Here is a 14539-nt window from a genome sequence, read left to right on the forward strand (position 1 = left end):
CAAAAATATCACACAACAATCATTCACGAGAAAGACAATGTTTATTGAGCACGAGATACATAATTGCATGCGTATAATTGAATTTGATTGACTTATGGTTTCATGCAGTTTTATTAAATAATGTAATGACAAAAATTGTGCTAATTGTATGGTATGAAACGAGAAGGAACTATATGTTCTTGATAGAATCATCACTGTTTTCATAGAATTAACGACCAGAGGTTTTTGCTTAACAATGGTGCAAATAGAACTACCAGCCAGAGTTTTGCTTGACAACGGTTAAATAATATGCCCAAACGCCCACGGAAGAATTTCACTTTCAGCTGATTAAATTGATAAAAATAAATAAATATAGAAGTAACCATATATAGTCATTGTTGGTAACTCGTTTTATAAGTGGAATAAACCCCTTCCAATAACGGGACAGCCCATCGTGGTTTATTCCTTACATAACTTATGCTGTGCTCATATCATGTTCACATAACTTGGAACTCATATGACATTTACACACCTTGTTTTCCTGGCTCAGCAAGAGAGGATGGTTGTGCTTCAGCTTCATCAACCCCTTTACCGGTAAAAAATCTTTGTATGTCCATTTTTTCCGCACACTGACTGACTGTGTGAGCTAGCGTTTGGCATAGTAACCCCAACAGAGACCTGTCAGCCAATAAAACACGAGTATTTCCACGTATTTTCTCGTAAACCCTCTCTGATTGGTCTTGCCTTCGTTCACTGAGATAATATACAACACTCCGTTCATTGAAGATACAAAATTACAACATTGCCGTCTTCTTTTACTGACATTCAGTTACGTAGTGACAAACCGCTCAAAGTGGAGAATTATTCGGGGCTAAAGAAAAAATATTTGGGGCTACAGCCCCGAATGCCCAGGCCAGGCGACGCCACTGTGTAACACTAACAAAGCTAATTCTGTGGATCCCTCTCCACTCCCTCTGAAAGACATTAAAACAACAATGTTACCACCGACCTCACCTTGCGCAATGAAAATAACGCAATTTTTTATTTAATTTGCAAGGATTTGCTGTAATTCTGTAATATAACACAATTGAGCCTCATTAAGTTTTACCCACTCGACAACACATCACTGAAATGACTCTTCCCCAACTGTAAAATGTGGTGAAAATAAGAGGGATTCATTCCTTCAGATCAGCAGAGAGTTGCTTTAACCTGAGATGCCTGGACATCTAGGGCAAATGACTCTTATGTTACTGTGACCGTGCACCCCATAAAGGATGAATGGAAGCTGGATTTGTATGTGCTACAAACAAGAAGCATGTATGACAGACATACAGTTGAAGCCAAACATTTACATATACGTAGACATTCAAACTCAATTTTTTAAAACTCCACACATTTCATGTTACAAAACGTTTCCTGTGTTAAGTCAATTAGGGTATCTATTTTATTTCCATAAGAGGTCATTTCAAAATAATAGCTAAAAGACTGATTTATTTCAGCTTTAATATCCTATATTAGATTTTCAGTGGGTCAAAAGTTCATATACACTTTGTTAGTATCTGGTGGCATTGCCTTTTAATTGCTTAACTCGTATCAAACGCTTGGGGTAGCCTTCCACAAGCTTCTCACAATTATTTGCCGGAATAGTATCATACTATTGTCTGGATGGCTGCGGCTACTTTTGTGCCATTTGCATTTTTCAGAAAGATGTTCTTGTACGCCCGTTGTCGTCCACAACACTTCGGTGCTGGCACTTTGAAATAGCAAACAGGGAAAGCAATAAAAGGCATTACTTACACCACATCCAGCTAGCCAACTCAGTTTGTCATAACAAGAGTGGGAGAAGCCCCGGGTGTAGGCTCGTACGCAATCACTTGCCTGCTGCTGAATTTGTAAATCAGGTAGGTCCGGTCCAAGCTCCTAAATGGTAAATGGACTGCTCCTTTATCCTCTTTTTTTCTTCCAGTGAACGCCTTGTGAAAGGGTGTTTTTGTAAGGAAATAACTGAATCTTCTTAGATTTTTACGGTTCCACTTGAAGTTGCCATCTCCTGAGAGTACCGGTCAGCTAGCTAAGAAGCAGGAGTGACAGTCGCGCATCCGTAGAACATTAATGACGGTGGTGAACATGAAAGATAGCATCAAGAATTGTCCAATCACATTAGATTAAAAAATATAAAAACAATACCAATATTTGCTGCCAATAAAAGTAGGAGTGGCGCCCCGTGGGAAATCTGAAGCAACCGTTTAGAGAGCAGCCTCAGGTCACCTGCTTGCCAAAAGTTGAAGGACTCTCCTGCTCTCAACGAAGGCGGACGCTTTTTCCTCTGCTCCCTCCCTGCCCTTATCTGCCCCTGCTTGCGGCTCTCTTGTCTTGTGCTGTGTCTGTCTGAACTATCCGGAGCCTCTCTCTGCATTTCTCTCTGAAACCTAAAAGCATGGATCTGATCAACTGGTCTCTCAACGCAATTGATAGTATTTTCTCGACGAGAAGAACGGGTGAGGGAGAGCCCTCTTGCCCTGACAGAACGTTTGCAGCCGGATACACAATGGACTCCTGGAAGGAGTGGAGGGTCGTGTGCCTGTCGATCCTTTCCGTTGAGGATGTTGAAGACGTTTACTTGATTGGAATTATGATAACAGACTTTCTGCTGTTTGGAGCTGGCAGCATCCTGATTTATCGCAAAGTGCCAAAGGCGTCGGCAGCACTAATTGGGAAGCTGCCCACCATTGAGGGAACGGGCAGGGCTGTCAACACTCAGACTCAAGCGATTTGCGAGCTCAATCGCAAACTGGATGCGATTGGATCGCAAATTCGCATGACGGATATCAACTTGGAGAAGTTGTCGGTTCGGCTCACTGAAATGGGCCACTAATTCAGATGATTGGAACAACGCTGAGAGAACCACAGGACTAAAGGTAGACGAAAAATGCAGAAGTCTGCCTGAACACAAAACAATCCTTATCCTCATTGGCTCCCCCACATCGGCCTTGGAAGGCTGATATCTCTCCACTCTCCTGGATTGTTATGCAGACAGATGCTCGGCCCTGCCCCCACCTCCCTGCTCCTATGGAACTTTGTCTCTGGATCAGGACTCTTTGAGGTTGTCTCCATGGCAATGGCCGTGTCCTAGTCATCAGTATCAGACGGCAGAGACAATGTTGAGACTGTGGTGGAGATGAAGTCCATGGACTTACACACACACGCACATGAAGATAACACACACACCACCTCCTACTCAACGCCTTCTTGGCTCCCACCCCCCCTCCCTCCCCCCCCCGTTGCAGTGCAGTCTGCTGAGGGTTGATGCGATGCGCCTGAGCGGCTGCGCGCTCCCCCCAGTGTCTGTGCTGCGACACTTCCCCTCCCCGACACCCTACCCCCTACTACATGTGCAAGTCTTCGAGTTTTGTTGTAATGTTTGTAATGTTTTCATGATGTTGCTATGTGCTGAGGTTTTTCTTCGTTTCAATGAAACGAGTGCCCTCTCGTTTCATTGAAAGGACTGTTTTTTTTCCTCCTCCTTCCTCCTGTTCTCTCATTTCTCATCTAATAAGTTGGCGCCGCAGATGGCTGCCTCGGTGTGTTGACCAAAACAAATTCCTCGTATGTGTAAACGTACTTGGCAATAAAATACGATTCTGATTCTGATTCTGATTCTGATTCTGATACACTCATTTGGCCGGCGCCCTTCACCCAGGAAGTATATGTATTCACACAAATTAATCAAATACAATTTGATTTTGGAACCAATTTTTAATGAATGCTGACAGGCGCTGACAGACTACCAGGCGCATTGTAAACCAGGCGAGTAAACAATTTTTATTTTATCATTATTTCGCATTTAGGGGGGCGGCGCCCCAGCACTCCGCATTAATGAACCGCCACTGCTTTTTAGTACAGTCTAGCTTGATTGACAATTCATTTATTCAGTAGGTAAGAGTATAAACTTTCTAATGTATGACATGTCTAATTTTTCTTTTGGAATAGCGTTTTATAGGTCAGCGTAACCGAATGTTTTCTCATCATCGCATTCACTTACGCATTCACTCTGTGGTAGCTGTAACTCCCCTCCAGTTAAATCATGAACACAAGGCGTTCTTTTGGTTACAGGCATTTATTTGCACATCCCTGCCTTCAAACATGCCGTGAGAACTACATAAAATAAAATACACAAATCATAAAATGAGTCCAGTGCAATACAGAGCATTCTCATAGAGAATAACCATTGAAACAGATATCTCACAAACACAAATAAAGCTTGCATAATCCATTAGCTTAGGGGGCTATAAGCTGTTAAACTTACGGAATTAGCTTGCTAAACATTCGTAAAATGTAGGTGGGCTATCATGTTGCTATCAAGAACTCCACTAGAATATTAGCCTTTAGCTAGCCCATTAATATATATCCATTAGCTATAAGCACAATATAGTAAAGTACAGATAACACTGAATACCTCATTGGCCGCGTTAACTCAAGGGGGGTAAGAAAAGAAACTTCAACTTTACAAGTCTTCACTTAATTCCAGTCTTCATGAAGCAACGTAACTTTGAAACATCATCCTCTGTAGAATCCATAGACCGTATAAAAATATGGACGAAGTACTTCATGACGTCACCCAATGATTTGCTATGGTTAGTGCTCACTGGCACAGCCACATTGCACGTTGCAACCAACGCAAGTGCAGTGGAGCGAAAGACGAGTCCACGACTACAGGAAAATCCACCCCGACTACCTTACATGGTAATTAGACACGCCCACATCTGGACAACAAGCGTGGCCTTGCAACCACAGAACCGTACTGTCATAATACTTCAAAAAAGTTAATTGTGCAAGATACATTTAGTGTTACGGTATTAACAGAAAAATAGATCATTTGCTAACTAGCTAGCTAGTTATATAGACAGATAGATAACAGAACTCTGGATAGCTAGACAGATGTATCACAAGATAGCTAGCTAGCAAGTTAGCTAGATAGACAGATCGATAGCAAGACAGTAAGCGTGCTCCCCCTAGCTAAGCAAATCCCGCTAGCTTGTCTTCTTAAAGAAGCGTCAAAACTGCTTACAAATCTGATTTCACCAACAACACATATAAATTATTAAAGACAAGACTTTATGAGAATCAACTGAAACCCCAAACTGGTCAGAAATCGCGTTTTGACATAGAAACTTGTTTATCTGAAAATGTCTCAAATGTATTAACCGAAAGAACTGGAGAGAAGAATCCTTAGAATTGCGTTTAGTACAGTTGAACGCAGCACACAACACTTTTGGACCTTAGACTTTTAAATGGTGAGATCGTATGTAGCTAGCTAATCGGAATAAAACGACACAGCATCACAGCTGCCTCTGAAGCACTCTGCCTGGCTGCAAGGACGGGGAAATCCTTATATGGTCATACGGTAGTAGGACAAGCCACTTTGCACACACTGAAATTAACCCAGATTCGGGAATTTTGGCAGAATTATTTTTAAAAATCAGACCCAAGGGAGACATTACAAGGGATGGGATTAACTAGTTAAACCATCATTTCTTGTGGAAAAAATGTATTGACTTTATATTTCCTGGCCTCTTTTCAGGCTTTCCCCATTGACTTAACATCGGGTGGGCGGGGTTTCAAGTTCTTTTTGCAACCAGGCGTTGCAGTTCACGCAGTAGCCACTGGGGTAAAAGGCTTCACTCATAGAGGCGAGTTGTTGCCTCTTGGTAGAATCTGACAAGTGCTCTGCCTCTCGTGGTAATTCTAGAGCGCAACTAATAATAATGCCCAAACCCCACTGTAACACAATAATATTGGTTCCGCTATGGAAATATTACACAGGTGCTTTTCGACATATGTTCTTATTTGTATGTTCTTAATTACATTTATGTTAATTAACAAAAATATTATTTTATTAAAACGTAAGTTATTCTAATATTTAACTCAAAATTATTAAATGAACTTAAACTGTATAACTGACACTGATGGCAGCTACAGTATCAGTAAAAGACGCTGCACCTGGCGAAACGTTGTGAATGATTTTTCGTAATTTCTTTTTGAGTGTCTTTAAATAGGTTGGTGTTATTTTATAATGAGGATATTTTACACCGCAATATAAGAGTTCATTGGTAGTTTAGTCTTTGTGATGCATGCAACAGTGATGACGTGAGAGTTGGAACATTGCCAAAACGTGGTGGACGATTGAAAATTGTTTTCATGTCGTCCCATCCCCACACAAGAAAGCATATGGGAGTACAGAGTATAGAAATACATACAAGAGTAAATCATTACATATTTAGGTACTGTACCACATTGTGTGACAATATTTTTGTATTATTTTTTAATCTGATATCAGTGTTTCATCTTAAACCTTCATAAGGGGCTCATTTATATGCTTTATCATGGACAAAAAGCATTTTATTCATTTTTGGAGAGGTTTTGAATATGTTTCTGGACCCCTTGTCACGGATTGTCGAGGGAATGGACCCAAATGCAGAGTTAAAAAAAACCCATGAACTCCAAAAGGGGAATACAGACTTTAATGACAAAAAAACTCAAACAAAACAGAAAATCCAAAGAGAGATGCTAAACAGGCAGGGCAGAAGCAGGTGAACAAAAACAGGCACGGGGAAACGCGAGCAAACTCTCAGGCAGACACATGTGGAAACACGAGCGAAAACACAGCCAACAACCAACAAGGATCCAGCACCTGAGTCCAGGAGACGGGAACTTAAATAGACAGACACTGACGAGACACAGGAGGGCACCATGAACAATCAGGCCACGGAAGGGAAGGGGAAACGAGACAGCCAGGAAACAATGATTAGACAATTGAAAACAATCATACAGTTAAACAGGGGGGAGCAGGACACAAAACAGAAGTGCCGCCATCTGGCGGCCCAACAAGGGAAACAGACAGGAACACAGAACCATGACACTCCTAGCTATTTTAGACCACTGTACTGACGAAAAGCTTGTAATTCTCACTTGAAAATGATGCAACAATGAGTTTCTTCAGTCAAACAGTTGATTTGTAGTGAAATACATGATTATGTTGTTATTTACAGCAATGCATAATTTAGACATTATGGATAGATTTGGAGACACTGGGTACACTGCTTACTTTTTGATTCATAGATCTTTAGTAGTTCTGCATATCCACCCTTCAATTTGACACACTTGTGGAGTTTTTGATCCAGGACATCTATAGTTTAACCTGCTGTATATTTGCAATCTCTCAGTATTTCATTGCAAACTAAAAAAAAGTTGAGTTTTGATTTTTTGCCTAGACAATTGCATTTGTAGCACTTTAGTTTATATTCATAATTTTGGAAGAAATAATCTAAGTTAGTATTGAAAGTGGTACAAATGTCTTGCTTCATTTAAGCCATTTTTCAAGTCTCTGTGATGCTCACATCTGGAGTTATAAAGATTTAAATAGGGTACCCCCTAAATGGGCAAGGATTGGTCAGATTTGGCATGTGCGCAAAGGGGTTAATGATACTTTTGTTGCAAAAGTTGTACCTAAAAAATAGAATTTATTTTAAATGAATTTGGATTATGTGTTGTGGTAGTCATGTAAACTTGACTGTAAAATTACAACACTTATTTCATGCTTCTGTATTTTTCAGCAACAACTTCCAGTGAATACTGACACATTCAGTTCATGCCAGAGGTGGAGGAGATTACCCACCTGACAGTGACGACAAGGACTGCTCCGTCCTCCCCCACCTGCGAAAAGACACATGTACATTGGCTAACATGCTTGGAGCTACGTTTGCCTCTGCTACAGATGATAAAGGGCCTAAATCTGCACATGATGCTGCTGTAGCTGAGGTGATACATTTTAAAAAGCAGCACCCTTGCCTATCTCTAAAATTCCTCTTATTTGGTGGAAGGAACATGAATATGAGTATCCTCAGCTGGCCAGACTAGCAGAGCACTTCCTGTGCATTCCTGGCATAAGTGTGTCTGCGGCGAGGGTTTTCTCCATGACAGGAGACATTATAACTGCTCAGAGAAACATTTTAAAAACTGAGCATGTTGACCGGCTACTCTTCTTGTACAAGACTCTTAAAAAATAGACTTTGATTGATTGTCCACTTACTCATTTTATAAAAATGCATTTAGCTTTAATTTTCATCTACATTTCTTTATTGTTTATTTGAAGGAGAATGCTGCAATGCTTAATTGATTTTCTTTTATTGACCACTTCAAGGGAAAATGACTATAGCAGGAACTAAAATGTTTACTGTGTATTTTTTTTGTTACTTAGTACTACATGCTCTCATTTTCTATCATTATAAAACATGTCTTCCTATCATAAACAAAATGGCTGTAATGTCTGTGACAATATTGTCCATTTATATTGTTTCTCCACTTGAAGTGCTTTTCCATTTATGCATGTGCTTTTGTTTTTAAAGCACGATCAGTCTTGTGGGCCACCGTAGATACTTTGTGCAAAAACACCTTGTTATTTATAATTTATATTCTTTTCTGTGTAGGTTGGGATGAGTTAATCTTGACAGATAATGTACCAAAGTTCATTTTCTGTGAAACACAGCAACCTCTGGAAGAACTGCATCTTCTGAAATGTATCCCTGCAATGACTCCTTTGAAACACAAGTGGATATGTTCCCGAGCTGATCATGTTACTGAAGTTCTTGGAAATTATGTGACTACCAAATGGCTCATTTTGTCGTGGCTATGAGGTGCATGAGAGTGTCATGACATTATTTAGACAATGTCAAACAAAGTGATGATATTTTTATTAGTCATTAGTATGTCATTAGGAGCTATGACACTGAAACTCAAGATGAAGTTCTCAGTGGCACCCTGATGGAAACAAGAAGGTAAAAAAAAACACCTGGAATCTCAAACAATCTACTTCCTCTCAAGAACATTAGGTTTTTTGGTCCTGTTGTGTGAGTGGGGGCATGTGTGCGCACGTGTGTGTCAGTGCTGCTCTGTGCTGTAGTGGGACTCAATGAAAATCAATTTAAAAAATATGAACCTTGATAACATACTGCTTTTCATTGCACAATCAGCATCTGGTTTGTGCTTTCTTCTCATTTTTCTCTCCACTTTCTATTTCTGGAATTGTTCTGAGCATCTATAAAAGCCCTTGCAAGCTTAGTAAATAAGCCTCAGTAAATATGGCCCTAAGTGTTCAGCCCATATAAAGACACTGCTCCCTGACCAATCAGCTCACTGGAAAAATGTCATGTGCTTGACTGGAGGATCCCATTTATGGAAGCATAATCCCATCATAATTCAAATTAAAATGCGAACTGGCTAGTGCATTTTGTTTTCATTCATTATGCGTAAACATTATGGCATAATTCAAATTTGAATGCAAAAGCCATTGCATTTTCCTTTTCAACTTAACGTATACACTTTATCTGATAGAAAATTTAAATGCACAGTCCATTTGACTTTTCATTTTTATTACATACATGTCACAACCCTGTCATAATTAAAATAAAAATGGAAACAATCAAATCTGTACATTTACAAATAACATTTTCTTGATTTAACCCATGACTGATGATAAAAAGGAAATGGTAATTCAATTGGTTGTCTTTCTTTGCATGTTTGAAGGTAAACGACTTCTCACAGTACAAGGCTGACATAAATGAAAATCCATTGCACTTGTAATTGTCTGCATTTGTTTGTAATTATCTAAATAAAATGAAGTGCAATTACCAAGTTTCATTTTAATTTGACCAGATTATTCTTCCATACCTGTTAAAATTGATGCACAGATGAAAAACAGGCTTTTTAAATAGTATTTTTTCTGAGAATGAGTTTGGGAGGTTCATGAATAATTCACAGCAACCTTTCCCTAGCTTGAGTATAAAAACACTATCGCTGGTGGATTTAATGAGGATTTCTTGTTAAAAAACCTTGCTCAAAAACACAAAATGTATCAGCTAAAGTATCTGAAAAGTTAAATTCTCAATTCTTAATCCCCCTCCCATTCCTCAACAAAGGGCTTGTTTTGAATTAAATTACACTGTTGTACTACCAAAGCTCTACCAAACTCATGTGAAAAACAAATATCGCTTATGTAAGGCTACATGTTCCTCTTGCTCTCTCTGTGATCTGTGGGATTGGCTCATTGTTAAAAAACCAACCCTTTTATGTGAATTAACAGATAGCTTGAGTGGGAAATCCCGGGGTGACAAAACGAGTTCATAACCAACGTTGAGATACCTGTTATCCATGATTGACTTTGTTAGTATTTGTTGACCCGGCTAACTTGGACTTGTCATACTCCTATCCTTCCTGCTCCCTAGTGGTATGGGTGCCGGCGCCCACGGATTACAGCAAATATCAACTATTTTAAAAAAAAACTGCCACAAGCACGTTTCAAATTCCAGGTTAGCACCTGAAACAGACTCCTTTTGTCAGTACTCCCTCATGGACTTTGTGTTTTTGTCTCCTCCTATCTGTCAGTGTGTATTGTCACATGTGGGTTGGCTTTTGTTTTCTTCACCATGTGCTCTGGACTCCGCCCCCCACCTGTTACCCCTTATCCCACTCACCTGTTCCTTGTTCCCTCATTACCCTCTGCCTATTTAAGACTGCATGTCTCACCTTAGTTTGTCAGTTCGTCCCAGATTGCTCCTGTGTGTCATCCCAGCCTGTTTTATATGATAGTTTTTGCGTGTATGACTTCTGCCTGATTATTCCGACCTCGGTTTCGCCTTACGGATTTTAAATTGTTTGCCGGCCTGCTTTGTCTGTACCCGTGCTTGATCTCTGCCTGTCCCTGGATTTTGTCTCTGCCTGCTGTTTTGGACTGACCTTTAAGAAACTGTTTTGAACAGAGAATTCTGCCATGGTCTGCGATTGAGTCCCTACCCGTGTCGTGACAGTACGAACTGACCAACTATGGACTCAGCAGATCTGGACCATGTCAGGACCATCCTAGACCACCAGGGAACACTGCTCGGCAGGCAGCAAGGCCAACTGGACTCTGTCAACCAGTCCCTGGGGGCTTTTGCAGCCAGTTTAACGGAAATGGCGGCACAGCTGCAGCAACTCTAGTTGGTTCATGGCTCTTCCGACTGCACCCCCCCAACCCGTCCAGCCAGCTTTGCCTGTCCGAGAACCTCGTCTACCTCCTCCCGAACCATGCGCAGGAGAACCGGGAACCTGCAGATCTTTTCTCTCCCAGTGCTCCTTGGCGTTTGAGCTCCAGCCCGCCACTTTTCCCACTGACCGGGCCCGGGTCGCCTACGTCATAACCCTGTTGACAGGTCGTGCGAGAGAGTGGGGAAATGCTATCTGGGATGCGGGTTCTCCGGTCTGCAGTACATATGCCACCTTCACTGCGAAGATGAGGACAGTCTTTGACCACTCTGTGCACGGGAGAGAGGCTGCCCGGGAGATGTTACAGACCTGCCAGGGGAGTAGGTCTGTCTCGGACTTCACCATAGACTTCCGCACCCTCGCCACCACCAGTGGCTGGAATCAGGAGGCTCAGTATGACGCCTTCCTCAACGGGCTGTCTGAGTCCATCAAGGATGAGCTCTCCACCTGCGATCTACCTGCCACTTTTGACGCTCTGGTGGATCTAGCCATTCGTATAGACAGACGTCGGACACAGCGTCACCGAGAGCGAGGTCTCAGCAGACAACCACGGTTCCCCAATGAGACTCCCCTTCTGGCCCTGCCAGCACCTGCATCTGCCAGCACTCCTGAGCCTAGGCAAGTTAACCGTGCCCATCTGTCCATCGCAGAGAGACAAAGAAGGAGAGACACCAACTCCTGCCTGTATTGTGATCAGCTTGGCCATTACATTGCCAAGTGCCCAGTAAAAGGCAGCGCTCACCTGTGAAAGGGGGATTACTGGTGAGCGTCACTCCTCTTTGTCATTCCCCCACTGTCCGCACCCTTGTCCCAGCTACCCTCATTACCAACAATCGCCATCATACAGTGTCGGTTCTCGTCGACTCGGGAGTCGATGGGAAGTTCATGGACATTCATCTAGCCTCCAAACTGCATCTTTCCCCCACCTTGTTGCAGCATCCCCTAGAGGCCAACGCTCTAACTGGAGCGAAGCTTGCCCGCATCACACACGCCACCCCACCGTTGATTCTACTTATTTCTGGTAACCACCAGCAGACCATAGTGTTTCATCTGTTAGAGTCACCCCAAGCCCCGATCGTTCTGGGGCACCCCTGGCTGGTTAAGCATAACCCCCACATAGATTGGACTAAGAACAGCATTCTAGGCTGGAGTCCATTCTGCCTGACCTACTGCCTCCGCGACGCCCTGGTGGCTCTGTCTACAGGCCCTTCCACTCCAGAGGAGCCTCTGGATCTGCCTGGTGTTCCCCCTGACTACCTGGATCTCAAGGCGGTGTTCAGCAAGTCACGGGCCACCTCCCTGCCTCCGCACCGCCCCTATGACTGCGCCATAGACCTTCTGCCTGGCACATCGCCGCCTCGAGGTCGCCTTTTCTCCCTGTCTCCTCCTGAAACTGAGGCCATGAATAAATACATTCAGGAGTCACTGGCGGCAGGTATCATTCGTCCCTCCTCTTCACCGGCCGGCGCAGGGTTCTTCTTTGTGGCCAAGAAGGACGGATCCCTTCGTCCCTGCATAGACTATCGGGGTCTCAACGACATCACGGTAAAGAACCGCTACCCTCTTCCTCTGAGGTCCTCTGCCTTTGAACTACTGCAGGGGGCCAAGGTGTTTACCAAACTCGATCTCCGCAATGACTACCATCTAGTCCGTATGAGAGAAGGGGATGAGTGGAAGACGGCCTTTAACACCCCCTCTGGCCACTACGAATACTTGATCATGCCTTTCGGCCTTACTAACAGCTCAGCCGTGTTTCAAGGCTTGATTAATGATGTCCTGAGAGATAAGCTGAATAAGTTTGTATTTGTTTACCTTGACGACATTTTAATCTTCTCTCCTTCTGTTTCTGAGCACACTCAGCAGGTCCACAGAGTCCTCCAGCGCCTCCTGGAGAACCAGCTCTTCGTGAAGGCAGAGAAATGTGAGTTTCACAGAAAAACCGTATCTTTCCTGGGTTATGTCATCACGACGGGGGACATACAAATGGACAATCAGAAAGTTAAGGCAGTTGCTGATTGGCCCCCGCCTACCTCTCGCCGTGAACTGCAACGGTTCCTTGGCTTTGCTAATTTCTACCGGCGCTTCATTCGCAATTATGGTACTGTGGCTGCTCCCCTCACCTCTCTGACCTCTGCTAAGGTGAAGTTTTCCTGGTCGTCTGCTGCTGAAGAGGCATTCACGGATTTGAAGAGACGCTTCACCTCAGCCCCTATCCTGAGCCAGCCTGACCCTGCACGCCAGTTCGTCGTCGAAGTGGATGCCTCAGATGTAGGGGTGGGCGCAGTTCTTTCCCAGCGCTCGTCTGAAGATGAGAAAATCCATCCCTGCGCCTTTTTCTCTCACAGATTCACTCCCACCGAACGCAATTATGATATTGGTGACAGGGAGCTGCTCGCGGTTAAACTAGCGCTTGAGGAGTGGAGACATTGGCTGGAGGGGGCTAATATACCAATTGGATGGATCACAAGAATTTGGAGTACATCCGCTCAGCTAAACGTCTAAACTCCAGACAGGCTCGCTGGTCTCTGTAATTTCACCCTGTCCTACCGCCCTCGTCTCTGTTTCTCTGTTTCTGATCCTGCTTCGGCACCTAGCACCATCCTGCCCACACAGTGTCTTGTTGCAGTTGCTAGATGGGAAATTGAGTCCATCGTCCGCACTGCTCAATCTGAGGAGGCAGGTCCCAGTGCCTGCCCCACTAACTTTTTGTGCCCCAGTCAGTACGTCCACAGGTCCTGCAGTGGGGCCATTCTTCCAAGCTGTCCTGTCACCCTGGCGCCAGACGCACGAGTGCACTCATCAGGCAATAGTTCTGGTGGCCCTCCATGAATGAGGATGTCCGCAGCTTTGTGATGGCCTGCCTGGTGTGTGCCCAAAATAAGACCTACAGTCAACCTCCTGCTGGCCTGTTACGACCACTACCTGTTCCCAAGAGGTTGTGGTCCCACATAGCTCTGGACTTTGTGACGGGTCTGCCTCCCTCTCATGGTAACACCACTATTCTCACTATTGTTGACCGTTTTTCTAAGTCTGTTCACCTGGTTCCACTACCCAAGTTACCCCCTGCTAAGGAGACTGCCGAATTACTTGTCCAACATGTCTTCAGGTTACATGGACTACCTGTGGACGTAGTGTCTGACAGGGGTCCTCAATTCACCTCTCATTTTTCTCTCCTCAGGCTTTCACCCGCAGTCCAATGGTCAGTCAGAACGGGCCAACCAACAGATGGAGACAGTCCTGCATTGTCTGACATCTCAGGACCCCTCCTCCTGGAGTCAGCAGTTGCCCTGGGTGGAGTACTCCATGAACTCCCTGCCATCCTCCTCCACTGGCCTGTCACCGTTCCAGTGCTGCCTCAGCTACCAGCCTCCTCTGTTCCCAGCCCAGGAAGAGGAGGTTGGTGTTCCCTCAGCACAGACCTTCATCTGCCACTGCCGTCGGACTTGGAGGCATACCAGGTCTGCTCTTCTCCGTTCCCGGG

This window comes from Anguilla rostrata, chromosome 8 (assembly GCF_018555375.3).
Source record: "Anguilla rostrata isolate EN2019 chromosome 8, ASM1855537v3, whole genome shotgun sequence".
Lineage (NCBI taxonomy): Eukaryota > Metazoa > Chordata > Actinopteri > Anguilliformes > Anguillidae > Anguilla > Anguilla rostrata.